At 42.5% G+C, this 25,296-nt stretch overlaps 1 protein-coding gene across 4 annotated transcripts in view; it reads left to right on the forward strand.

The window, feature by feature from the left end:
• TTC28 (tetratricopeptide repeat domain 28) overlaps positions 1–25,296 on the forward strand; it is a 630,964-nt gene that overhangs the window by 528,743 nt on the left and 76,925 nt on the right. The window lies entirely within an intron of this gene.

Below are 25,296 nucleotides of genomic sequence, written 5' to 3' on the forward strand. Positions count from 1 at the left end.
TTATTTAACAGAAGCCAGCATGGAATAAGACTGCTGACAGCCAAGTTAGTGTCAAAGCCAGGATCGCAACAACAGAGATCTCACCCAGACTCCCAGGCCACTGCTTGTTCTGTTTTTAATTATCAAAATTAGTATCATATTTTGAGAAAATAGCCGAAGCATGTAAGAATGTCATCTCCAGCTTCTGTGTGCATAAAGTATGAACAGGCTTCAGCCACATGCACACAGTGTTGTCTTATTTCTTCTAAGGCTGTGGTGCATCCTGGGGCATCCCCTTCCTTAACCCTGGGTAGTAGTGTGGTGATTACAGGGGCTTGACAGTGTGGTAATCCCAAGAACTTGGAAGTAAGGCTGTTCTCTGAAATTTAATGATACATGACCATAAAATAGGTTAATCTAGGGCTGTGCAAAGCTGCTTCAGCAGACAGAAAGGCACATCAGCCAGTCTGATTCCACTGTAACCTGACCTAAGGTATTGCATATCCCAAGCGAGTGTTAAAGAGGATGGTTGGCCAGTGGTGGAAACACAAAATGAGGGAGAGAAAGGAGAGCAGATTTCGGCAGTGCCCATTTCTTTCACTGTCAAAAAGAGAATCGTGGCTAAGGGACTTGAAGTTCCATTGGAAGTCTGTTCCCATAGTAGACCTGCAGTCTTTATGCTCTCTTATCCTCCTGCCACCTCCCACCCCCTTCCACAACTATTGGAATACCTGCTTTGTACCATGTGGCACCATCGTGGCCACACCTGGGTCAGCTCAGTCCAAACCAACCCTGATGGGGCTGAGCCTGTGTGAAAATATAGATTTTACTTGATCCCAGTCTAGATTAATATTCATCATAAGGAGGAAGGGGACTACCCTTGGACTCTTCCCAATGCCTACTCCCACCTCCCATTGGGTACCATGTTTAACTCCAAACACTTGTGTCCAAGCTGTTCTTTTATATGATACTAGAGGTTGAGTAATTTTGCTTCCAGGTGACTTTTGAATTGAAAAAAATGGCTTTTGGGTTATAGTTCAATTCTTCATCAATGGGAGAGTGGAGGGACCGTAACTGGCTTATATTCCCCATGTTAATCTTTTCCTCTGCTCTATACAGACAAGTTAGGATGAGTCTTTGGGGATCTCTAGGTCAGGTGGCTTGATGCTTAGCATGACTTTGTTGGGCTGTCCTTGGTAGCTTCGATACCCAGTTTAGACTGCCAGAAGTAAGGTCTTTTCTGCTGCTTTGGACTAGTCTTACTAGAAATGTGTTCATATTTTGTGAGCTCAAACTCAAAATTGAACAGTTCAGTAGCATGATTTGAGTTTACTAGAATGGAGTTTTGTGAGACTCTGGTTTCTGCCTCACAGTTTCATGAAAACAGTATGAAAATTTCAATGACAGATAGATTATTTTTCATATATTGAATTGTTAAATATTTTTAAAGTAGTAATGCTTAATAGTAACAAAGATGCAGTGAATGAGCAGTCTATACAGTAGGGATATAAAGTGTTCTAGCCTTTCTAAAAATAATTTGCCAGTAGTATCAAAAATCTTTAAAATGTTAATGCTGTGACCCCATAATTCTCATTTTGGAAATGGAGTAAAGAAGTGTACATAGGAATATTTGTAATAGGTCTATATATTATAGAAAAATTTAAAAACCTGAATGTCCACAATAATTGAAGGTCAAATTATTTTACATACATTAATATAATATTACACTGTAATTAAATTATGTTCACAGCGAACTTTTAATGACATAGCCAAATGTTTGTGACAAAATATTGTATGAAAAAATAGGATATAGATTTATTATATATAATATAACTTAAATTTTGTAATATATGTAAAATATGGGTATGAAAAGTATGAAAAAAATCCTTGGAGGGAAACAGACTATAGTGTTAGTGGTAATTATAGGTGGATGGTAGAATTACAGATGCTTAGTATTTTATTCTTTATACTTTTCCTTATTTTCAGTTTTTTCACAATGGGCATATATTACTTTTTATATTAGGAATAAATAGCCACGAATAAGCAATTCTATCACTCAAAGAGGGGGAAAAAGGAAACCTTTCTGTAATAGGTTTACAGAGAATAAAATCCAAGTTTTGAAGCCTGGCACCATGATCTAGCTCTAGGAAGGCATTCTGGGTTTATTTTCCATCTTGTCTCTTGGTGAACACCATGTTCCAGCCACGATACCTTTTTCTCTGTCCTCTGAATGTACCCTGTGCCTTCTCCCCCTTCACTCTAACTCAGGCATCTTTAACCACTGAATCTGTAAGTGCAGATGCTCACTAAACATCCCTGCATGGGTATCTTCTGGGTATCTCTCATCTAAAATATCCAAATCCCAACTCTTGAGTTTCTCCATTTCTCTCCTAACTCAGTCATTGTAATACATACCACATCAACAGAATTAAGAACAAAAACCACATGACCATCTCAATAGTTGCGGAAAAGACATTTGACACAATTTAACGTCTTTCCATAATGGGGGGGGAGGGAACACTCAACAAACTAGAAAAAGAAGGAAATTACCTCAACATAATAGAGTCCACGTATGAAAAGCTTGCAGCTAGTATCATACTCAGTGGTAAAAACTAAAAGCTTTCCCTGTAAGATCAGGAACAAGGCGAGAGTGCCCTCTCTTGCCAGTTCTATTCAACATAGTACTGGAAGTCCAAACCACAGTAATTAGGCAAGAAAAAGAAATAAAGTCCTCCAAATTGCAAAGGAAGAAGTAAAATGATGCGTAGTCAAAGATGACATGATATTATATGTAGAAAACCCTAAAGATTATACCAAAAAAACCCCATTAGAACAAATAAACAGTGGCGCCTGGGTGGGTCACTCAGTTGAGCATCCAGATTTTGATTTCAGCTCAGGTCATGATCTCACTGTTCATGGGATCGAGCTCCACATCGGGCTCTGCACTGACAGCATGGAGCCTGCTTCTCTCTGCTCCTCCCCTGCTTGCAAATGTGCGCGCTCTCGCTCTCTCTTTCTCTCTCAAAAATAAATAAATAAACTTATAAGAAAAAGAACTAATAAACATATTCAGCAGAGTTGTAAGATACAAAATCAACACTCAAAAATCAGTTGCATTCTATATACTAACAATGAATAATTTTAGAAGGAAATTAAGAAAACAATCCCATGTATGATAGCATCAAAAGGAATGAAATACTTAGGAATAAATTTAACTCAAGAGGTGAAAGACTTATATACTGAAAACTGCAAAATATTGCTGAAAGAAATTAAAGAAGACACAAGTGAATGGAAAGACATGCCATATTCATGGGTTGGAAGAACTGTTGTTATTAAAATGTCCATACTACCCAAAGCAATCTACAGATTCATTGTAATCCCTATCAAAATTCTGATGGCATTTTTTTGCAAAAATAGAAAAAAAAAAAAACCCTAAGTTCATTTGGAATCTCAAAGGACCAAAAAAAGCCGAAGCGATGTTGAAGAAGCAAATCAAAGCCAAAGGCCACAAACTTCCTGATTTCAGAACATCACAAAGTTGCAGTAATCAAAACGGTGAGGTACTGGCATAAAGACAAAGACACACAGGCTAATGGAATAACATAGCCCGGAATGAAACCCCGACATACAGATCAAGTGATCTTTGACAAGAGTGCCAACGCTACACATTAGGGAGAAGGATAGTCTCTTTGACAAATGGTGCTGGGAAGACTAGATAGCCACATGCCAAAGAATGAAGTCGGACCCTTGTCATACACCATATTTGAAAGTTAACTCAAAATGAGTTAAAAACCTAAAACATAAGACATGACAGCGTAAAACTCCTAGGAAAAGCTTCGTGGCATTGGACTGGGCAACAGTTGCCTGGCTATGACACCCAAAGTACAGGTAACAAAAGCAAAATTACACAAGTGGAGCGACATGAAATTTAGACTTCTGCACAACAAAGGAAGCAATCGACAGAGTGCAAAGGCAACCTGTGGAATGGGAGAAAATATTTTCAAACCATGTCTGATAAGAGGTTAATATTTAGAGTATATAAAGAACTCTTACAACCTAACAACAAAAACAAGCAATCTGACTCAAAAATGGGCAAAGGACTTGCATAGACATTCTCCAGAGAAGATTAACAGATGGCCAACAAGCACAGGAGAAGATGCTCAATATCACTAATCATCAGGAAAATGCAAATCAAAACCACAATGAGAGGGGCGCCTGGGTGGCTTAGTGGGTTGAGCATCCAACTCTTGATTTCAGCTCAGGTCATGATCCCAGGGTTGTGAGATTCAGCCCTGCAATTGGGCTCTGTGCTGAGCGTGGAGCCTACTTAAGAAGATTCTCTCTTTTTCAAAATTAAAAAAAAAAAAAATCACGATGAGATGTCCCCTCACACTCGTTAAGATGGCCACTATCAAAAAATCAGAAAATAACAAGTGTTGGCAAAGATGTGAAGACATCAGAACTCTTGTGTTCTGTTGGTAGGAATGTAAAATGCTGCGGCCACTGTGGAAAAATAGTATGGAAGCAAAGGCGTGAAAGATGCATGTGAATCTGTCTACTCTGTCCCCACCATGATAAGTATAGTGCAGCTCCCCATTGTCTCTATCCTGAACCACCGCTGCTGTCCCCGCTCTCTGCCTCCCAGTCCCCTTCAGCCAGAGTGACCCTTCATAGATGGATTTGGGACTGTGCTTCCTTGTCCTCCCCATCACAAAGTACCCCAAACACAATTATCCCCTTCAAAGGTTCTGAGGGTTTTTAGACTTCACATTCCTTGTTGGCGGCCTGCAAGCCAAGGTGACCTGGCCTCTGCCCTTTGAATGGCATCTCTACTCCTTCAGCTTGACATGTCCCTGTGTGCCCCCCTTTATGCCCCTCCCCTTTCAAGCTCTTCCAAGGGCTTTCCTACCTTAAGGTTATGCTCATGCCCTTCCTTCTCTGTAAATTTCTTCCTACTGCTGTTGGCATGGCTGGTTCCCTCTCAGCCTTCCAACTCCTGCTTCAGTGGTAACTTTAGAAGTTTCCATGTTGATTTCATTCACCTCTGCATACCCAGGGCCTGGGGCAGTCCTGTGACATCGTATATGCTTATTAAGTGAGCAACCAGCTGACTCTGTGAATGAATTGAGTCCTTCTCCCTGCTGCCAGAATTGCCTTACCTTTCCTACAGATAATTCTGATCACCCATTAGAGCCCTGTTCAATCACACCGTTTCCACCAGGACAACCCAGAGCCCCAGGTCCAAATCTGGTTTTTGCTCCCCCTCAATGGTGCCTAATAATAGCACTTACTTCGTTCTTCCTTGCTTCCTAATCACCTGACTCATGTGTCTTCCCCAGGAAGACAGTGCTACCATGGAAAGCAGGTGCTGTGTCCTCTCTGAACACGCACTGCTAACACACTGCCTGGCCCATAGTGAGATGCCCATAAATTTGAGTTCCGGTCACCAGAAGATGTGCTGTGAGCAGATTCTCTGTCCCTGCTGGGCTGATTTACTGATTCTCTCTAGTGGATGTAAAATACACCGTGCCCCTAGAAATTGAGTCTCCGTGCCTTGGGGAACACCTTCATTCAATTACCCACAGCCTGGCTGTGGTGTCCTTGTTATTCTGCAGACCGTTTTTGCTTTCCTTAATGGCATCTTGCTGCTGAAAGGAAGTACAGTGCTACAAAGGAGTTTCTGAAAATGGATTTAAAATAAAAGAACCGCTTTTATTAAGTGTTTAATAAGAATTCCAGTCCCTTCCTTCCTCCCAGATCAAAAGAGGCAGAGATTGAAGCCACTGTACAGAATATGAACCTCCCATAAGGGAGATGTTATGAATTTCAAAACACATCTTCAGTTTTTAATTCTGATATTTAGCCAGAGTCTTGCTGTTTGCCTGGCACCTGGGACAGGGCAGTGGCACTTTGGCGACGCTAAGCTGACTGGCGAGAAGACTAGTAGGTCTGGAAGGAGTGCTCCCAAGGGATTTTAAATAAATTGTGATTATAGACTGCACTCATAATAGGGGAAATATTCCTTCCTGGTAATGAATATTAAACCTTGATAAATTATAGCTGTTATTTTTGTTTCTTTCAGTGCTTTTCTGTATTTCTAAATTTTTTACAGCAAGTTACTTTTATAATCCAGTACATTTTCTGACTTCATGGATTAATTTAGGTTGTGCCAATTTGTAAATGCTGATGCCTTCAGTTCTAGACTGGTAACAAGTGGCAGCGGTTAGGTCTGACTAGTGTTGATGTGGGTCCACGCGATACCTCATATGCGGCTGGTGGAGAATAAACAGGAACAACTGCATCAGAACACAGCTTGGCATTACCTTTGAGCGCTGAGCATTTACATAGCCTTTGACCCAGGTATACACCGTAGGCATAATATCCAAGAGACACTGTTGTACATGAGTAAGAATTTTTAGAACTGCGCTGTAAACAACAGCAAAATACTGGCAACTCACATGCCAACAGTGAGAGAGTGGATGAATAATAGTCCCAAAATGGAATATTAAGTAGCAAAGAGATGAGCATCGGTCAACCCAAACTTGCAGCTACATCTTAGAAATAGAATAATAGGTGAAAAAAGGCAGATCCCCAAATATGACCTATGGCTTGCTGTCCTCTTAATAGAGTTAAAACAACTAAAATAAAAACATGCTTTTAGGAATACAGTTAGATGCAATAAAACTTGTATAGAAAGGACAGGCAGGGGACCATGACCATGGGATTTGTGATGGAATTTTCCTCGGGCTGGGCAGGCAGGGGATGGGCTCCATGGGAGGTAACAGATAAGATATGTGTTATTCTCTGGCTTTTGTTTTGCATAGTGGTTTTGTGAGCACTTATTAAGTTATTAAAAATTACTAAGTAAGTCAATGAAAGCAGGCCGTGCATGGATCAATCAAAGATTATGATGAATCCAATCCCAAAGAGATTCTCCCAACCCCCAGAAAAGAAAAAGAAAAAAAAAAAAGGCAGGTTTCTTAAACAAATTGCAAAAGCCAGATTGCAACTAGGACATATTTAATCCATGTAAATGGACAATTGACAGACTGATTTAAATTATTTGTATCTGTTCTTTTAAGCAAGTACCCAAGACTGCCAATGTTATACTGTTGGCTTATTTTAAGTTACGGTTGGTATTTGAAAGTTTAAAATTATTTTTATAATATTTTCTAACTCTGGCTTTTTGCTAATCAAGGCTGACCTTCCAGTTAATCCAACCTAGTAAGTTTTTCTTTTAAAAATCAAATATTGGGGCGCCTGGGTGGCTCAGTCGGTAGAGCATCCGACTTCGGCTCAGGCCATGATCTCACAGTTCATGAGTTCGAGCCCCGTGTCGGGCTCTGTGCTGACAGCTCAGAGCCTGGAGCCTGCTTCCGATTCTGTGTCTCCCTCTCTCTCTGCCCCTCCCCTGCTCATGCTCTGTCTCAAAAATAAATAAAACATTAAAAAAAAATTTAAAAACTCAAATATTTTTTTTCTTATCCCAAATCGTTTCCAGAATTAAGTGAGGTTAGAGTGGATATAATAATTGGGGGGCATTTATTTTGTTTCTTAAAACAAAGAGTTTCCAATTTCATTCTAAATTAGGGTAGTACCATTTTGAAAATGTTTTATGAGCATGTAGTCAATCTGTGCCAGAGCTGGTTCTGAGCCTGGAGATACATGCATGAATAATAGCTGGAATTCTTGGCCTTGCAGTAGCTCGCAGTGTGAAACATGCAACAAATGTGTAAATTATTAATCCACCACGTGCAAAATGTTATGGTAAAGGTCTAAACAAAGAAGGCTGCACCTCACTCTGGCTATTTGGAGGTAAGGCAGTGGTTCAAGAGGCCTCCAGAGAGGTGCCATCTGAGCTGGGCCCTGAGGAGTGAGGGGAGAATAGTCGCTGTGAGCAAGGGAATGCCTCCCCAGGTGAGGGCACAGAGGAAGAAAAGGCCCAAGGCCTCCTGATGATGAATGGCGATTTGCAAGAGGAGGTCCACCTGTCCTGTGCTGCAGAATTGTCTCCCACATCACAGTCACTCAGCTGCTGCCTCCTGAGGCTCACCTCTTTGTTGCAGGATCTGAAGTTGGGCTCCTTTTCTGTTGGGTGGGTCTACCTGTCTGGGTCTCTTGTGTCCTGTCTTCTTGGGACATGGCTGGGTTCCAGAAGGCAGGCTTCATCCATCAGGTGACTCACTTGGGCTCACTATATGTGTTTGAGGGGGGGAAAAAAAAAAAAGATGATGCCAGGTTAGGGATTACATCACTGAAGAGACACAGCTGCAGAAATGAGTGGAACACACTATAGACTCTGGTCTTGGGCCCCTGATTTCCCGAATTTAGCTTCTTCCCAAAAGGCTGAATACAAAATAAGCTCAGAAACTTCGTTTGAGGGGCACCTACGTGCACGTCTGACTTTGGCTCAGGTCATGATCTCACGGTCTGTGGCTTCAAGCCCCGCGTCGGGCTCTTTGCTGACAGCTCAGAGCCTGGAGCCTGCTTCCGATTCTGTGTCTCCCTCTCTCTCTGCCCCTCCCCCGCTCATGTTCTGTCTCTCTTTCAAAAATAAGTGAGTATTTTTTTAAAAAATTTTTTAAAAAGAAACTTTCATTCGGTAAAGCTTCTTAGTGTGTCAGCAGCTTACCAAGAAGGGTAAGTGTAGTTGGTCTTCTCGTCTGACCTCTGACATAGCTAAATTGAATCCCCTTTCACATTTTTCATGAACTTTTTTAAAAAGCAAAATTCTTGAAATTGCCGAGTTTCCCATTATCCATGGCGGGGATGATCTGGCAAATGGTAGAATCAGCCTAAAGACAAAAAGCAGACAGCAGTGATGCAGAGGAAAGTGTTACATGCCTGTCATTCAGCCCATGCGGGGCCTGGAATTATGAACAGCCTGGGTTTTCCTGGGCCAGGACCTGACATTTCTGTACCCAGGCCACAGTTGGGGGTGGGGGGGCATTTGGTAGATGCCATGAAGAACTTGCAGGGACACTATTAAACCCCAGAAATTTTTTTTTAAGTTTATTTAGTTATTTTGGGGGAGAGAGAAGCAGAGAAGGGGAGAGAAAGAGAATCCCAAGCAGGCTCTGTGTTGTCAGTGCTCAGCCCAATAAGGGGCTCGAACTCATGAACTGGGAGATCATGACCTGAGCCAAAATCAAGAGCTGGATGCCCAACCGACCAAGCCACCCAGGCAACCCCATACATTTCTTCTTTTGTCTCTTGTCTCGGATCCTTTGTTCATGGCCCCAAAGCTTTGTTCATTGGCCCCAAAGGGTGGGGCAAATCTATTGACCAATCAAGACATTCAGTTCTTCCTTCTCAGTTTCACTTCAACTGTTGGCTGGCTGTTGCCATGACCAATTTTGTAAAAATTCTTTGAACTAATCAAATCTCAATATCCCTGACTCTGTGTATCCTGCCCTTTGCCCCAGTGAAATTCCCTGGCCTTTTCTTTCTGATTGATTCTGTGCAGCTTTATCTAACAATCGATATTTAAGACATTTAATATATAACTCTTGACTTATCTTGCTTTGGGAAAATGACCCCAGTATAGCCACCAAGTTTCGTCTTTGAACTGGCTAAAATAGGCATTGTTTTTCATCCTGTTTGTACTTTTATGATTTGAGCACAGTGGTAAGGAGGCCCTGGAGGGGGGCCATCCTTAAAAGAGCGCATTTTACTGTGTCAGGCCCACAGCTCACATTGTGCGAGTGAGGTTTGCCTCCAGTAGTGTCATGAACACTTGAAGATTTTAGAGACTTCTAACCACAAACATGTATTTCTTGCTCTGGGGCTGCAGATCACCTGGGCTGGTTCTCCTTAGGCTGCCTGTTGGGCTTAGGTCCTTGTGTCTCATCTTTCTGTGACCAGTGGTGACTAGATAAGACTCTCCTCATAGCAGAAATCAGGATTGTAAAGGACCAAGGAAAACAGACACTTTTAAAGCCCTGCTCACCTCTCATCCACTCATGTTCCATTGGCTAAAGCAAGTCACATCTTAAGCCGGACATCAGTGAGGCAGGAAGTATCTCTCTCCCACAGAGTGAATATGAGCTCAACAGTAACACGGTCTCCCACTGTCCCCGACCCATGGAGACCTGGAGAGAGATAAGGATGATCCTTGCTGGGGCGCCTGGATGGCTCGGTCAGTTGAGCGTCCGACTTCGGCTCTGGTCACGATCTCATGGTTTGTGAGTTCGAGCCCCACATCGGGCTCTGTGCTGATGGTGCGGAAACTGCTTCGGATTCTCTCTCTCTCTTTCTGCCCCTCCCCCGCTCGTTCTCTCTCTCCTTCCCTCTCTGCCCCTCCCCCACTTGTGCTTTCTCTCAAAATAAATAAATAAACTTAAAAAAAAAAAAAGGATGATCCTTGTTCAGGCCTCATGCTTTGGGTCCCTTCGGCATCTGATTGTTGACCCTTTTTCTGCTTGTATCTCTCCCCTCAACGCAGCACACACACAGGCGGGTGAGGTTTTGCAAGCACATCTTCATCTCCTTAGACGGTTTTCCATCTTCTTCTCACTCGCCTTTGGGCTTGCCCTTGGAAACATAATCTTCTGCAAGGGCACACATCTACATCCCTGGCCCCGTGTTTCCTGTGGTTTCTAGGCTTGACCTTCCCCCTGGAATTCACCTGTATCTCAGCACATGCAAAATCATACCTTTTCTCAGGCAGCTCCCCCGTCTGTCACTGTTAGTCCCAATTTTTCCCATTTGTTTTAAAGGCTCCATCTTTCCTCCCCAAGTTCTTTAGTTTTGAGGACTTTGAATCATTTGTCCTGAAGTTTCCCTTTCCTCTGTTGCTGTTTCTGTAATCAGTCACTAAACTCCATTTGATCCTGCCCATTTGCTCTCTTCTCTCCTGCTCTGGGCCAGGCTCTTACTTCGGCATGCATGCCCCCCATGACCAGCCTGGCCTTTCTGTCCCCTTCTCCTCCTTCAGTGCTCCTGGCCCTTTGCTATCTGAGCACTTCTGTGAAAGCCCCTCTGTCATCCGAGCACTTCTGCATACAGCACAGCCCACAGAGCATGGTGGTGGCCAGGGAATACCTTCAGATAAAGCTGGTCCTCGGGCTCCATTGTCCTGTACAGCCTATCCCCCTCTGTCTCCTGGTGTGAACTCTCTGTTCGAATAGGGGCCAGTTCTTCCCCCAACCACCTCCACACCGTGCATGTAGTCCCCGTGACTACACATTTGCTTTCTGATTCTGCCAGCTTAGGATCCCCTGGGGTTTTCTCCCAGGGCGTTGCTTTTTCTGAAGGTGGGAATTACATACACAGGTGGATAGAAGCCAAAATGCGGGGAGGTACCAAGGAGATGAGACAAAATAGGGGGTGCTGCTGTGGAGCTCACCCACCCTGCCCCTCCCCTCTTTCTACCTCCCATCCAGGATTTAGAAAAGTCTGGGTACACAGTGCATAGAACTCTGATGTATCCCTGTTGTTTAACTGGAATTCAATTGTATAAATCAGCTCAGTCTGCCAACGAGGAGGGTCCGTGAATGCCATGTGCTCACGTCTTATCTCTACATTGCTAGCTCTTAGCAGTGCCTATTACCTAAGAGGCCTCCAGGAAGGTTCACCGGATGAGTGGGTAATAGAAAGAGGGCAAGAACGAACTGCGGGGGGCACCTCCAAAGTGGGAAGACACCTGCTCCTGACACGTGGTCGATAGAGCATCATTAATGTATGCTTGGTGTGTCATCATCCGTGTAGCAAAGCATGACACAAGTGCTAACGCGTGTTTCAGAGTTAGCATCTGGCCTTTTCTTTCCCACTCCCACCCCTGCACAGTAGCGTGAAAGCAGGGTATTATCCCAGACACTCGAAGAGGTGGACTTCCCCAGATCTGGTAGTTAAGGCAGACCTCAAACTAACATCCACATTACACAACTCGATCCGTAGGCCAGCACATGAAACTCTTCGGATTCACTGGAACCCATTAAACTTGTTAAGGCTTCAGAAGTAATGAGATTTTCTTTCCTGGCTTTTGATAGAGTTATGCTAATGCAGTGAGGAGTCAGTGCTAATAAGCAGGGAGAGGCAGAATTGATTTAAGGATCTGTCACTTCCAAAAACATACCGTCTGATGGAGACAAAGTTATCATCATAAACTTGTCTTTTTCTTTATTCCTGCGCATGCCGCTCATCTCACTGCTAATTAGAAACATCAGGAGAGAACACTTCATTTTTCTGGCAGCCCTCACAAAAGCTTCCTGCTTTCAGGAAGGACTCGAGTACCTTCCCATCTCAGGACTTGGCTCAAAGCTGTCCCACACTCATTGCCCTCCCCTGCCTCATCACGCAGGTCCCCCTCGAGCATGTTGCTAATATGGGCTGCAGACCGTTTTCTGTGTCCTCACCCTTAATGTCACAGGTCGGCCAAGCAACAGTGGATGCCTCCATCTAAAACCAGAAGTCGGATTAACATATCCTGTCCATGAAAGGATATAGGCATGGGATAACTTTCAGATCTTACTGTAAGTTAACATATACATTTATTTTATTTTTTTAATGTTTATTTATTTTGAAGAGAGAGAGAGAGAGAGAGAACATGAGCAGGGGAGGGTCAGAGAGAAAGGGAGATACAGAATCTGAGGCAGGCTCCAGGTTCTGAGCTGTCAGCACAGAGCCCAATGTGGGGCTTGAACTCACGAACTCTGAGATCATGAGCTGAAGTTGGATGCTCAACCGACTGAGCCACCCAGGTGCCCCCATATACATTTATTAATTAGAACCGACCAGGTTGAAACAGTATACATCACATATCGATTATCACCTCAAGGTTGCAAACAGCCTTTCTTGTGAAGATGAAATGGAAAAACTAAGTGGTACCTGACATTGATTTCCTTTCCTGTAGGTATCCACTGCAAACCATCTCTTCTTTTGGGCTTGTTCCTTAATGATGCTTTGGGTGCCACATGCATCCCTTGTGTTCTGTTGAGAACGTAGAACGTCTCTGTGGGGTTGTTTCAGGAAAAGCTATTTGTCAGGTCCGGGTAGTTCTGCTGCTGTGGGTTTTTGGGTTTCCCTGTTTCCTTCTTGGCTGCCGCTCATCACAGTATTATTTATTATGTAGGGTTCATTTTCTAATGTCTCCCCCACCCCTTCTGGACTAGAGATCCATTGAGGGTGGGGATTGGGTCTAATTTATTGTCAGTACAGTTCCTGGAACGTAGCTGGCTCTCAGGGAATTAGTCACTGAATGACTAAATGAAATGGGCCTCCCTTTTCATTTTTCCATATAAACATGGCTTATTCATAATTACATGAAAGCTGAAGCTAGGAAGGTTTCTTTTTTTAATTTTTAAATTTTATTTAAATCCAAGTTAGTTAAGATACAGTGTAATAATTATTTCAGGAGTAGAATTTAGTGATTCATCACTTTCATACAGCACCCAGTGCTCATCCCAACAAGTACCCTCTTTAATGCCCCATCATCCATTTAGCCTATCCCCCTGTCCAACACCTCTCCAGCAACCCTCCATTTTTCTCTGTATTTAGGAGTCTCTTATGGTTTGCATCCCTCTCTCTTATTTTTCCTTCCCTTCCCCTATATTCATCTGTTTTGTTTCTTAAATTCCACATATGTATGAAATCATATGATATTTATCTTTCTCTGACTTATTTCACTTAACATAATATATTCTAGTTCCATTCACATTGTTGGAAATGACAAGATTTCATTCTTTTTGGTCACCGAGTAATATTCCAGTGTGTGTGTGTGTGTGTGTGTGTGTATGTGTGTATGCTACATCTTCTTTATCTATTTGTCAATCGATGGACATTTGGGCTCCTTCCATAATTTGGCTATTATTTTTTTTTTTTAATTTTTTTTTCAACGTTTTTTATTTATTTTTGGGACAGAGAGAGACAGAGCATGAACGGGGGAGGGGCAGAGAGAGAGGGAGACACAGAATCGGAAACAGGCTCCAGGCTCCGAGCCATCAGCCCAGAGCCTGACGTGGGGCTCGAACTCACAGACCGCGAGATCGTGACCTGGCTGAAGTCGGACGCTTAACCGACTGCGCCACCCAGGCGCCCCTGGCTATTATTGATAGTGCTGCTGTTATAAACATTGGGATGCATGTGCCCCTTTGAATCAGCATTTTTGTATCCTTTGGATAAATAAAGTTAGGACCATTTCTGATCAATGCTAGAATTGGTCTGGCAATGTATGAGAAAAACCATTTCCAAAGAAGGGTACAGAATGAGCAAACTGGGTTAACACCACAGTAAAATGAAAAAGTATAAGAAGAGTGTATGCGTATGTGTGTGTGTGTGTCTGTCTGTACAAACTTTCTTTCAATCAAGCATAAACTAAAGTTTTGTTGTATTTCTCTTGTCTCCTTCCTCCTACTTTGGTTCAGTGTTGAGTTTTAAGCCCCAGAGATAAAAACTCAGCATAGTTTATAGTGGGTAAGGGCTTTGGATTACAGCATTTTTGAATGTTGGAAATGGCTAAATTTAAAAGAGATAGAGTTATAGTTGGAAGAAAGTTGCAAGGAGGAAAAAAAACTATTTGTCTAACTTGTCTTCGAAAATGAGTCAAACAGGCAAAAGAATCTGGAGTCTGTAAAATACGAGTCATTTTCCCATGGTAGATAGGATTTTCCACTAGATGGATACAGCTTTCATTTCATCTTACACTATTAAATAATATTAATAAACCAAGATGCATAACATGCCTTGGTGGGTGCTCTGTCATGCCAAGTTAATGGTCCTCCCTATGAGGACCTCTCAGGTTGCAAAGAAGAGGGAAATGGCCTCAGGTGGCCATTTTCCACATGTCAGACACAGGTGTACAAACTCATAGATGTTTTTAATATCCTCTAAGGCTGTGATTGTGGTCCCCATGTTACATAGCTGAAACTTGGAGCCAACTCAATGAATTGTCAAGGGTTCATAGCTAGTTAAATGCCAGACCTGGAATTCAAGGGTGGGCTTTAGAAAGAGCTTCTCATAAACAAAGAGTGCCAGCATGCCTCCTGGGACTCTAGAATTCCGTCTTCAAATGATTTTGTTTGAGGATGAGAAAAAGACCTACAGAAAATGACTCATTCACTGCCTTTGCAGACTTTTGCTGTCCCTGTGGAGATTTTGGTCGACTTTTCTCCTCCCCTTCTGAAAACTTCCATTGAGTCTCCAATACTGGGTATTCTCTAGTCTCACTGGCCTCAGCAGTAAAATGGAAGGAAGAAAAATGTGGAAAAATATACAAGATGAAAAAGTAGAAAAACATTCTGTTCCAGCGCAGTCAAACACATCATTTAAATAATCTTACTATGGTGAATTTGAGAGCAAGGAGACTGGTTTCTCATTGAGAAATAAAAGTCCTTTGACTTGAAGAATACTTTCAAAAAAGAAATCCTTCATTACCCTAGATACTTCTTGAAATGAAAATAGTCCGTATCAAGACATATCATGAAAGAAATAATTCAACAGTCCTTGAGAAGTTACGTATTTTCTGTTCAAACATTAAAGTGATCGTTTAATCTTACATACAATTCCCTGAACTCTCCCTAAATAATTGCCTTGGTGATTTTAGCTCAACCTTGAAACAGACTTGGATCTGTTGTATATTTGACTTTATTTGAAAGAGAGACGCAATTTTAAAGAAGTAGAGACTTCAGAGGTTTAAGCCCTTTGCCCGTGGGGACTAGAAGAGAGGAGAGAAGCAAGCATCTGGGAGCTCAGAGTGGAGTGAGGTATCAGCTCTAACAATAACAGCACCACCTGTTGTGTACGTGGTACTTTCTAGAATGTCTGCCAGGCATCTTCATATATAGTGCCTTGGTTTATCTTTACAGTAGCCCTTTGAGATTGGTAGGATGCCTCCTTTCGAGACAAGGACACATCCGGGGTCACACAGCTAAAGAATAAAGTCAGAACTTGAACTCAGGCCCCCAGCCTCCAGTCTGCAGCTCTTTCCATCAAGCCATTTGTCTCTCTCAGGAGGCAAGTATTTATTGTGGATAAGCTCTTGTTAGATTTGCCAAGGCCTGTGCAAAATCTTTGACTATAATAGAGCTTTTCCTATGTTTGAGACATGGGAGTTTGCCTGGAGTTTGTAACAGTATTTATAGAAATGGAATTTGAGCTGAGATAATGAAGTTCTGAATTGTTTCCTGTGTAACACTACGCTTTAAGATGAGCTCAATTTAAGTCAATAGTGTATGAGTAGACTTGTCTCCTTCTACATAGCTTGGGCATATGGGTTCCAAGATGCATCTGAAGCTGGATAAGAAAAAGATAGAAAAGAAGAAGTAAATAAGGAGTCGCTTAGTGTGATGCAACTCTGGGGGCAAGAACAGCTGGGAAGTGTTTGGAATAAAGATATCGTGGACAATTTTAGAAGCATCTTTCCAAGTAAGTTAGCCTTGCGTCCAAATAAAGCTTGAAATCTTTTACCCGTTTATTCATCCAGCAGCTATTTGCTGACTATCCCCATAATGCCACTCACTGTGCTGGGGCTCAAGAGTTCAAAGGAAAAGACTTATTCCCTGTCCTTGGGGAGACAGACCAGCAGGTTTGTGGGTGTCATGAATAGAGACATCCAGAAGCACAGGTATAAGTTTCACAAAGGGCCAGCATTCATCTTACGGTGGGCACCAAGTTTACCTGCTCCCTAAATTTCCAAATCTTTTCTAGAAGCTGGAATTTTTAGTATTTCATATTAGAAGACATATTGCCATCAGTTTTATTTGTGAGAAACCTAATTTGTGAGACATCCATTCAGCAAACATTTGTCAAATGCATACAGTCCTCTGCTGGATATTGGGATTACAGGGATGAAATCAATAGATTTCCTGCTGCAAGGTGCTATCCACCTTTTTTTTTAAATTTGTTTATTTATTTATTTTGAGAGAGACAGAGTGCAAGTAGGGGAGGGGCAGAGAGAGAGAATCCCAAGCAGGCTCCATGCTGCCACTGCAGAGCCTGACATGGGGCTCGAACTCACAAAACTGCAAGATTTTTGCAGTTTCGAAACCAATAGTTCTGGCTTAACCAACTGAGCCACCCAGGTGCCCGGTGCTCTCCATCTAATAGGAGAGAAACAATACACAAACATACCCAACCCTGACTCTGCTGCTTACTAGCTGCATGACCTTTGGCAAGCATTCAATCTCGTGGAGTTTTTGTAACTATAAAACAATAATGCCAAAAAGCAGTACAGTAGAGCTGGGCACATAAGCCTACATGTAATTGCCAATTACTGTGGTTGTCAATAATTATGAGAAAATTGGGAGAGACACACAGAGGTCAGAGAAGCCACTTGTGCCTCAGGGAGAGCTCAGTCAGAAGAGGCTTCCTGGAGGAGGTGCTGCTTGAGCTGAATGCGAGACGCAGCAGGTTTTTGCTTGCCAACAAAGCAGCATGAAATCCAGGTAGAGGGCACAGCATGAGCTGAGGCAAGGGACGGAGAGCTGCCACACTTAAGGAGATGTGGGGACGGCAACACAGTTGAAATACAAAGTATCGGAAGAACGTTGACCCAAATACCCTGTTATTACAGGTGCAAAGGAGCCAGATGTTATGTGGCCGTGGATGCAGGCAGAGGGGGGTGGGGGTCGGGGTGGCTCTCCCTGTAGCCAGGGGCCAGATGTTTGCATCTGAGAAAAACCTGTGGTCCAAATTGTCCAGTGAGATCTCAAGATCATTTTGCCCTTTCTTTCTGAGGCTCTTGGGTTAAATATTTTACATTGTCTATTATTTTAAGGAAAAGAAGAGAACCATTTTAAAAACCTGCTGGACAGCTAAAAGTCATGTTGAGCCTTCAAGCAAGAAATACTGTGCATGCCAGTGGGGGAAGGTTCACTTTCTAGTTTTAGAGGAAACCAGGAAATAATATTCTAAGTTGGTCTAGCAAATGCTCTGAGAGTAAGTCACGCATAAAATATATACCTTTCCTAAGTAATGTCTTTGTGTTGATGGAAAATTACCTATCCAGGATAAATATTCAGGGGACCAGCAAGGTTTTAGCCATGCATAGTGCAAACCAAAACCCCTTTGCTTTATTTTTTTTCCCCAATCTTTTTTTAATATTTATTTATTTTTGAGACAGAGCATGAGAGGGGGAGGGGCAAAGAGAGAGAGGGAGACAGAGAACCCAAAGCAGGCTCTGTGAGCCCAACACAAGGCTCGAACCCACGAACCATGAGATCATGACCTGAGCTGAAGTTAGACACTCAACCTACTGAGCCACCCAGGCGCCCTCAAAACCTCTTCTCTTTCAAACTACCAGCCACAACCAGGGCCTGACTCAGAGACAGCCTACTATCTGAAATGGTACCAAAGTCTCTTTCTAGCCTATTTACACAAAAAATCAAAAATAGATCTACCCCATGACCCAGCAATAGCACTGCTAGGAATACAGGAGTGCTGATGCATAGGGGCACTTGTACCCCAAAGTTTATATCAGCACATTCAACAATAGCCAAATTATGGAAAGAGCCTACATGTCCATCAACTGATGAATGGATAAAGAAATTGTGGTTTATATTCACAATGGAATACTACTTGGCAATGAGTAAGAATGAAATATGGCCTTTTGTAGCAACGTGGATGGAACTGGAGAGTGTTCTGCTAAGTGAAATAAGTCATACAGAGAAAGACAGATACCATATGTTTTCACTCTTATGTGGATCCTGAGAAACTTAACAGAAGACCATGGGGGAGGGGAAGGAAAAAACCAAAAAAGTTAGAGAGGGAGGGAGCCAAACCATAAGAGACTCTTAAAAACTGAGAATAAACTAAGCGTTGATGGGGGATGGGAGGGAGGGAGGGTGGGTGATGGGCATTGAAGAGGGCACCTGTTGGGATGAGCACTGGGTATTGTATGGAAACCAATTTGACAATAAATTTCATATTAAAAAAAGAGAATTAAAATTGAATACTTTCGTCATGGTGTCAGTAGAAAATAAAAAAGAAAACAGTAGGAAGAAATGGTCTCCTTTTTCTGCAGGGCAGAGAGGAGTAATATGTGAGCTGTCCTAAAATATTACAGCCGCAGAGCTGTCAAAGAAGCTCACGGGCCCTCAGTTTAGCCATAGAAAACATGTTTTCTTAAATTATTATGGCCTTATAGGGTGTTTTCTTAAATGAAAAATGATCACAGCATGCCTGACGCTTGTTGGCCCGATCATTTTATGAAGAATAATGATGTCATTATGGCAGCGCAGTCTGGAAAGAATGTCCGCTAACTTAGGTTAAAGGTTCTCAGTGACCTCAGAGCACACACCAAGTCAGTGGAGAAAGAACCGAGGGCTAAGTATGTAGATCATGAACTGTGGCAGAATAACCAGTACTTTCTTCTGCATCCATGGGTTTCCACTTCCTTCTTTGGAAGAATCTCATCTTGGTGGGAAGCATAATGACCCTTGCATGTGCCACTCTGGGAAGAGAATGTGTGTCCATAATCACTGAAAGGAAATACCCTTGCGTGGTAAGAGTTCAGCCTGGCTGGCCTCGTGAGGTTTAGCGGCTGCTGCCAAGACTCTATGCAAGGGGGTGGCCTGGCCAGAATTCTGGAGGCACCGTTGGTTTCTGGATGTGATAAGGAAGGCCACACATTCCTGACTATAATGTATCAAAATGATGCATTGATGCCTGATAGCTCTCGTAACATTCATCTTCTATTCACTCATTATTTACATTTTTATTTTCGGTTTTGAAGAAGTTGTATGCACACATGGTACAAAATTCAAGCGTTCCAAAGAGAAAATGGTGAACGACCTCCCTCTCATCTCTTTTTCTTACCACCTAATTCTCCTTCTTGGAGTTGCCAATGTTGCAGTTTCCTCGGTACCTTTCCAGACAAGAAATCTCAGCCATTCACTCCTTTTTTTTTTTTTCAATGCTTATTTATTTTTGAGAGAGAGAGAGAAACAGAGACAGAGTGTGAGCGGGAGAGGTGCAGAAGGAAAGGGAGACACAGAATCCGAAGCAGGCTCCGGGCTCTGAGCCATCAGCACAGAGCCTGAAGCAGGGCTTGAACTCACGGAGTGTGAGATCATGACCTGAGCCAAAGTCAGACACTTAACCGACTCAGTCACCCAGGTGTCCCACCCATTCACTCTTGATTCGTCTGTCTCCTTGCTTCTGGATGGCAGCCATAGTATTTGACAATACGTGCAGTAAACCCATTTTGCAACCTTACTTCTCAACTCGGAGCTGATGTTAAAAGTCTGAAGTTATTTGGGGGAGGGGAATCAGGCCTGTTTAACAATAAAACATGGATTTTACCTGATATTTTATAGCCATAACATATTTATTCCATGTCTCGTTCTACCCTTATTACAATCTAGAAAATAGGTAAGAGCAGGTATTATTATCTTCATTTTACAGCTCATAAAACTGAGGTGAAGAGAAAGTAAGTGCCTTTCATTATGTCTTACGGCTAATCAGTGGCAGCATGAGACCAGAGACGCTCAATTGTTCCCCCTTGAGTTCATACTTCTGTCCAGTGATGCAGGTCTGATGTGAGGGGGATTCTTCTCCATGACCACACACTTAGAGTTGTAAATGGACTCTGTTCTGATTTTAGAAATCCTTTTGTTTCTCACCTGCAAGAAAATATTGGAAGAAGCAGTACTGTGAGGGGTCGTTAACGACCCACCCCAAGAAAAATATCTCATTATAACCAACCTCAGCCCTTCTCTGTTCTAGGCATTGTGCCAGGTGCTTTACAAATGTCATTTGATGCCGCACAGCCTTGTCAGCTGGATGGTATTAACCCATTTTACAGTTGAGGAAACTAAGGCACGGAGAGATGAAGTAAACTGCCAGTGGTTATACAACTTGAAAGTGGTAGAGCTGGAATTCAAATCCAGATCTATGCCTATTTCTGCCACGCAGTGTTGCCTCCTAGATTGGGTGGCCAGAGCAGAAATGGTTATAATCCCTGTGACAGAGATACTTTATTTATTTAAAGATCCAACAGAGAGCTGCAAGTCTTGATTATTAGTAGTTATTAAAAAGATGATAAAAACTCCAGTGTTGAACTCTGTTAAAATTATCATAGAACATAGGGGCACCTGGGTGGCTCAGGTCATGATCTCACGACTTGTGAGCTCGAGTCCCACCGCGGGTTCTGTGCTGACAGCTCAGAGCCTGGAGCCTGCTTCGGAATCTGTGTCTCTGTCTCTGCCCCTCCCCCGCTCGTGCTCTGTCTCTCTCTCTCTCTCTCAAAAACAAATAAACATTAAAAAATAAATACCAAAAAAAATACCATCGAATATTAAAGAAGTAAAAGCTTACTTCCTGGTTTCAGGCTGTTACTTACCATCAAGATGAAGGCCTAGAAGTAACACAAATAAGCTTGAGAACATAAATACCGGGATCATAAAACCACACTCGGAAACATGGAATCAGAGAGGTTTGAAGTTAGGCCCGGGAGGTTGTTTGGAGACTCCTTCCCAGCCTGAAGTCATTCTCTCTCCCCCATCTGTGGTGTCAGTGATACCATCAGCCTCCCAAGATATCAAACCACAGACACGGAGCTCTAGTACATTCCTTCCACTCCCTCATCTTCACGCTTCTGAGGGGCAGCCTCGCAAACTAAATTTCGAGCGCCCATCGGTAGTGCACCCGTCCCTCTTCCACAGAAACAGCAGTCCGCCCCTGTCGGTTCTACATCTACCCCTGGCCCTGCCGAGCACGCTTCTCCTGGTTTATACCCCATCACAGCCGAGCTCAAAAACGACACCAGACAGATTCGTGGGCCCCAGTCTCTGTGCTGTCCAGGACAACAACCCCCCCTGCAGGGACAAGGATTCGCCTAAACCGCAGCCCTCCTGCCGCTCCCCTGATGACAAGGCTGTGGTGACTCATTTCAGCACTTACTCTGCCTCCTCGCGTGCCGGCTCTTTGCTTTTGTTTGGGGTGGAATCTTCACTCAGATGCCTTGCTGCCACAGACACGCGTGGTGGAAAGGCACCGGAATGTGTTGTTTATGTCACCGGGGACTTGAAATCAAGCTGGGCCTCCGTGCCCGGCAGGGCAGCTAGGTCAAGTGCGGAAGTGCACCACTGCACATTGTGCGGGGACGCGTCGTAATGGTTCCACTTCCGGTATTTCCAGGACGAAAGAAGTTCCTTCCAGGACAGTCCTCCCACAGGTGACCACTAAAATCTCAGGCGGGGAGGCGAAACCACCTACCTGAAGGTACTAGAGAGTGAACACATGCAAGCAGATTCCGGAGGGGCGTCAAAACACGGAAGAAAGAAATGGCACGGAAGGTGTTTGCCATTTTTATGGCTTTTAGCCTAAGATCAGACCACACTCAGCAGCCACATGTGGCATTTAAAGCTTGGACAGAACACTGCAGCCGTTCTGCTCTGAAGAGTAAGATGACAGTATTCAGGGCCACTACAGCCTGTGTAGAAACTCTGCCCCCATGTCTGGCTGACCCCTGAACTGCAAATGCTTGGGACAGATTCTGGCTAAAGATAGAACAAAACTGAGATTTGAATTGGTACTCAAGAGACAGATTTTTCCATCTGAATCCCATCAAGTCAAGTGCCTACTTAACAACAACAACAACAACAAGATCAATACTCTTTAGAGGAAAGTAACAGAATTCACATCTTAACTTTCACAATGTCCTGGATACATTGAACAATTAGTTGACATTTAAAGAAGCAGGAAAAGGGGACTCAATTCTAAGAGAAAAGACAGTCAACTGATAACCAACCTTGAGATGATGCAACTGTTGGAATTAGGGATTTCAAAGCATTTATAACTCACAACGAATGAAAATATAAGAGAGAATAACATATAAATATATAAAATACATAAAAATATGTTATCAGGTATATTTCAAATATAAAGTAATGAAACATATAAAATATAATTCAACAGACAACTAGAAACTTTGAAAAAGAACACTGTGGAAATTCTAAAACTGAAAAATAATAATATCTAAAATTAAAAATTCACTGGATGAGCTTAACAACAGAATGGGACTGGCACAGGAAAGAGTAAACTTGAAGATAGACCAATGGGAAATACCTAATTTTAGGAGAGATAAAAAGATTAGAGGGAAAGAAAAGAAAAGAGCCTTATAAATCTGTGGGACAATATCAAAAGATCTCACATGCATGTAATCAGAGTTCAAGAAAAAAAAGGAGAATGAGAGTATGAAGTAGGGAAAATATTTGAAGATGATCAAAACATTCCCAAATCTGGTGAAAGGCATACATTTAAAAATTCAAGAATCTCAGAGAACCCCAAGCAAAATAAATTTTAAAAAGCCATGCTTTGGTACATCGTAAGCCAAACTTCTGTGAATAAGATAGAGAAAATTCTGAAAGCAGCCAGAGCAAATCAACATTACTCAGAAGGGAACAGTGATTCAAGTGACATGAATTTCTAATTAGAAAGAATGGAGGGCGGAAGGCTTTGGAATGATATCTTTAAAGTGCTGAAGGAAGAAACTGTCAATCAAAAATTCTATAAAGAGCAGGGGTGACTGTGTGGCTCAGTCAGTTAAGCATCCAACTCCTGATTTCGGTTCAGGTCACTATCTAATTTGGTGAGTTGGAGCCCTGAGTCAGGCTCTGCGCTGACAGCATGGAGCCTGCTTGGGATTCTCCCCCTCCCTCTCTCTGCCTCACGTGCACACGCTCTCTCTTCTCTCTTCCAAAAATAAATAAGTAAACTTAAAAAAAAAAAATTCCATAAAGAGCAAAAGAATGTTTCAAAAATGAAGGCAAAATAAAGATATTTTCAGATTAAAACCAAAAAAAGCTGAGGGTATTTATATCATAAGATCTAAGTTACAAGGAGTACTCAAAGAAGTTCACCAGTTGAAGGGAAATACTGGGTGGAAACTTGTATCTTCAAGAAGAAATAAAGACCATCAGAAATGGAAAATAAATGGGTAAAAACAAAAGACCAGTTTCCTGTTATTTTTTTTTTTTTAAGTACATAAGACGATATATAACAGGGGCGCTGGGGTGGCTCAGTCAGTTAAGCGTCTGAGTTTGGTTCAGGTCACAATCTCACAGTTTATGAGTTTAAGCCCCATGTCAGGCTCTGTGCTGTCATCTCGGAGCCTAGAGCCTGCTTCGGATTCTGTGTCTCCCTTTCTCTCTGCCCCCTCCCCTGCTCGTGCTCTGTCTCTGTCTCTCAAAAAAAAAATAATAAAAAAAAAATTTTTAACAGATGTTATAAAACAAATTTAAAAATCAGAGCATTCCATGATGTTTATACTATAGCTGCATGACATATCCCAGGTATATGATGAAAACTGGAGGTGGTGTGAAATGGACCAATCATTTGCAAGGTTTCTACTTTTTTACTTGAAATGATGCTTTGAAAAGGATGTATGTTGTAATCCCTAGAACCACCACTTTAGAAAACAAAATGATGTATAGCTAAAAAGCCAATGTAGATTAAAACAGAATTTTAGAAAACATTCAGATAATCCAAAAGAAGGTAGGAGAGGGGGAAGAGGGGTAAAGAGCCCATAGGGAACAAACAGAAAGTAATAAAATGGTAGGACTTACATCCAACATATTAGCACTTTCATTAAGTATTAAAGTGAGAGATGTTAAAATGATTTTTAAAAATTTTTTTTTCAACGTTTTTTATTTATTTTTGGGACAGAGAGAGACAGAGCATGAACGGGGGGAGGGTCACAGAGAGAAGGAGACACAGAATCTGAAACAGGCTCCAGGCTCCGGGCCATCAGCCCAGAGCCTGACGCGGGGCTCGAACTCACGGACCGCGAGATCGTGACCTGGCTGAAGTCGGACGCTTAACCGACTGCGCCACCCAGGCGCCCCTAAAATGATTTTTTAAAGCAGAACCAAAATATCTGCTGTTTACAAGTAGATTGAAAGTAATTCATGGTAAAAGACACACCATACTAGCAGGAGGTGTAAAGAAAACTGGAGTGCCTTCAGTCAGATAAAATAGATCTCAGGACAGAGTATTACCAAAGATAAAGAGGGACATTTCTTTCTTTCTTTCTCTTTCTTTCTTTCTTTCTTTCTTTCTTTCTTTCTTTCTCTCTTTCTCTTTCTTTCTCCTTTCTTTCTTCCTTCCTTCCTTCCTTCCTTCCTTCCTTCCTTCCTTTCATTTTTGAGAGACAGAGACAGAGCACGAGCAGGGGATGGGCAGAGAGGGGAGAGACACAGAATCAGAAGCAGCCTCCAGGCTCTGTCTGAGCTGTCAGTACAGAGCCCAACATGGGGCTTGAACCTGTGAACCACGAGATCATGACCTGAGCCAAAGTCAGATGCTTAACCGACTGAGCCACCCAGGCACCCCAAGAGGGACATTTCTTAGTGACAAAAGGATTAATTCACCCAAAATACA

The sequence above is a fragment of the Panthera onca genome, chromosome D3 (genome assembly GCF_046562875.1).
Source record: "Panthera onca isolate mPanOnc1 chromosome D3, mPanOnc1 haplotype 2, whole genome shotgun sequence".
NCBI lineage: Eukaryota > Metazoa > Chordata > Mammalia > Carnivora > Felidae > Panthera > Panthera onca.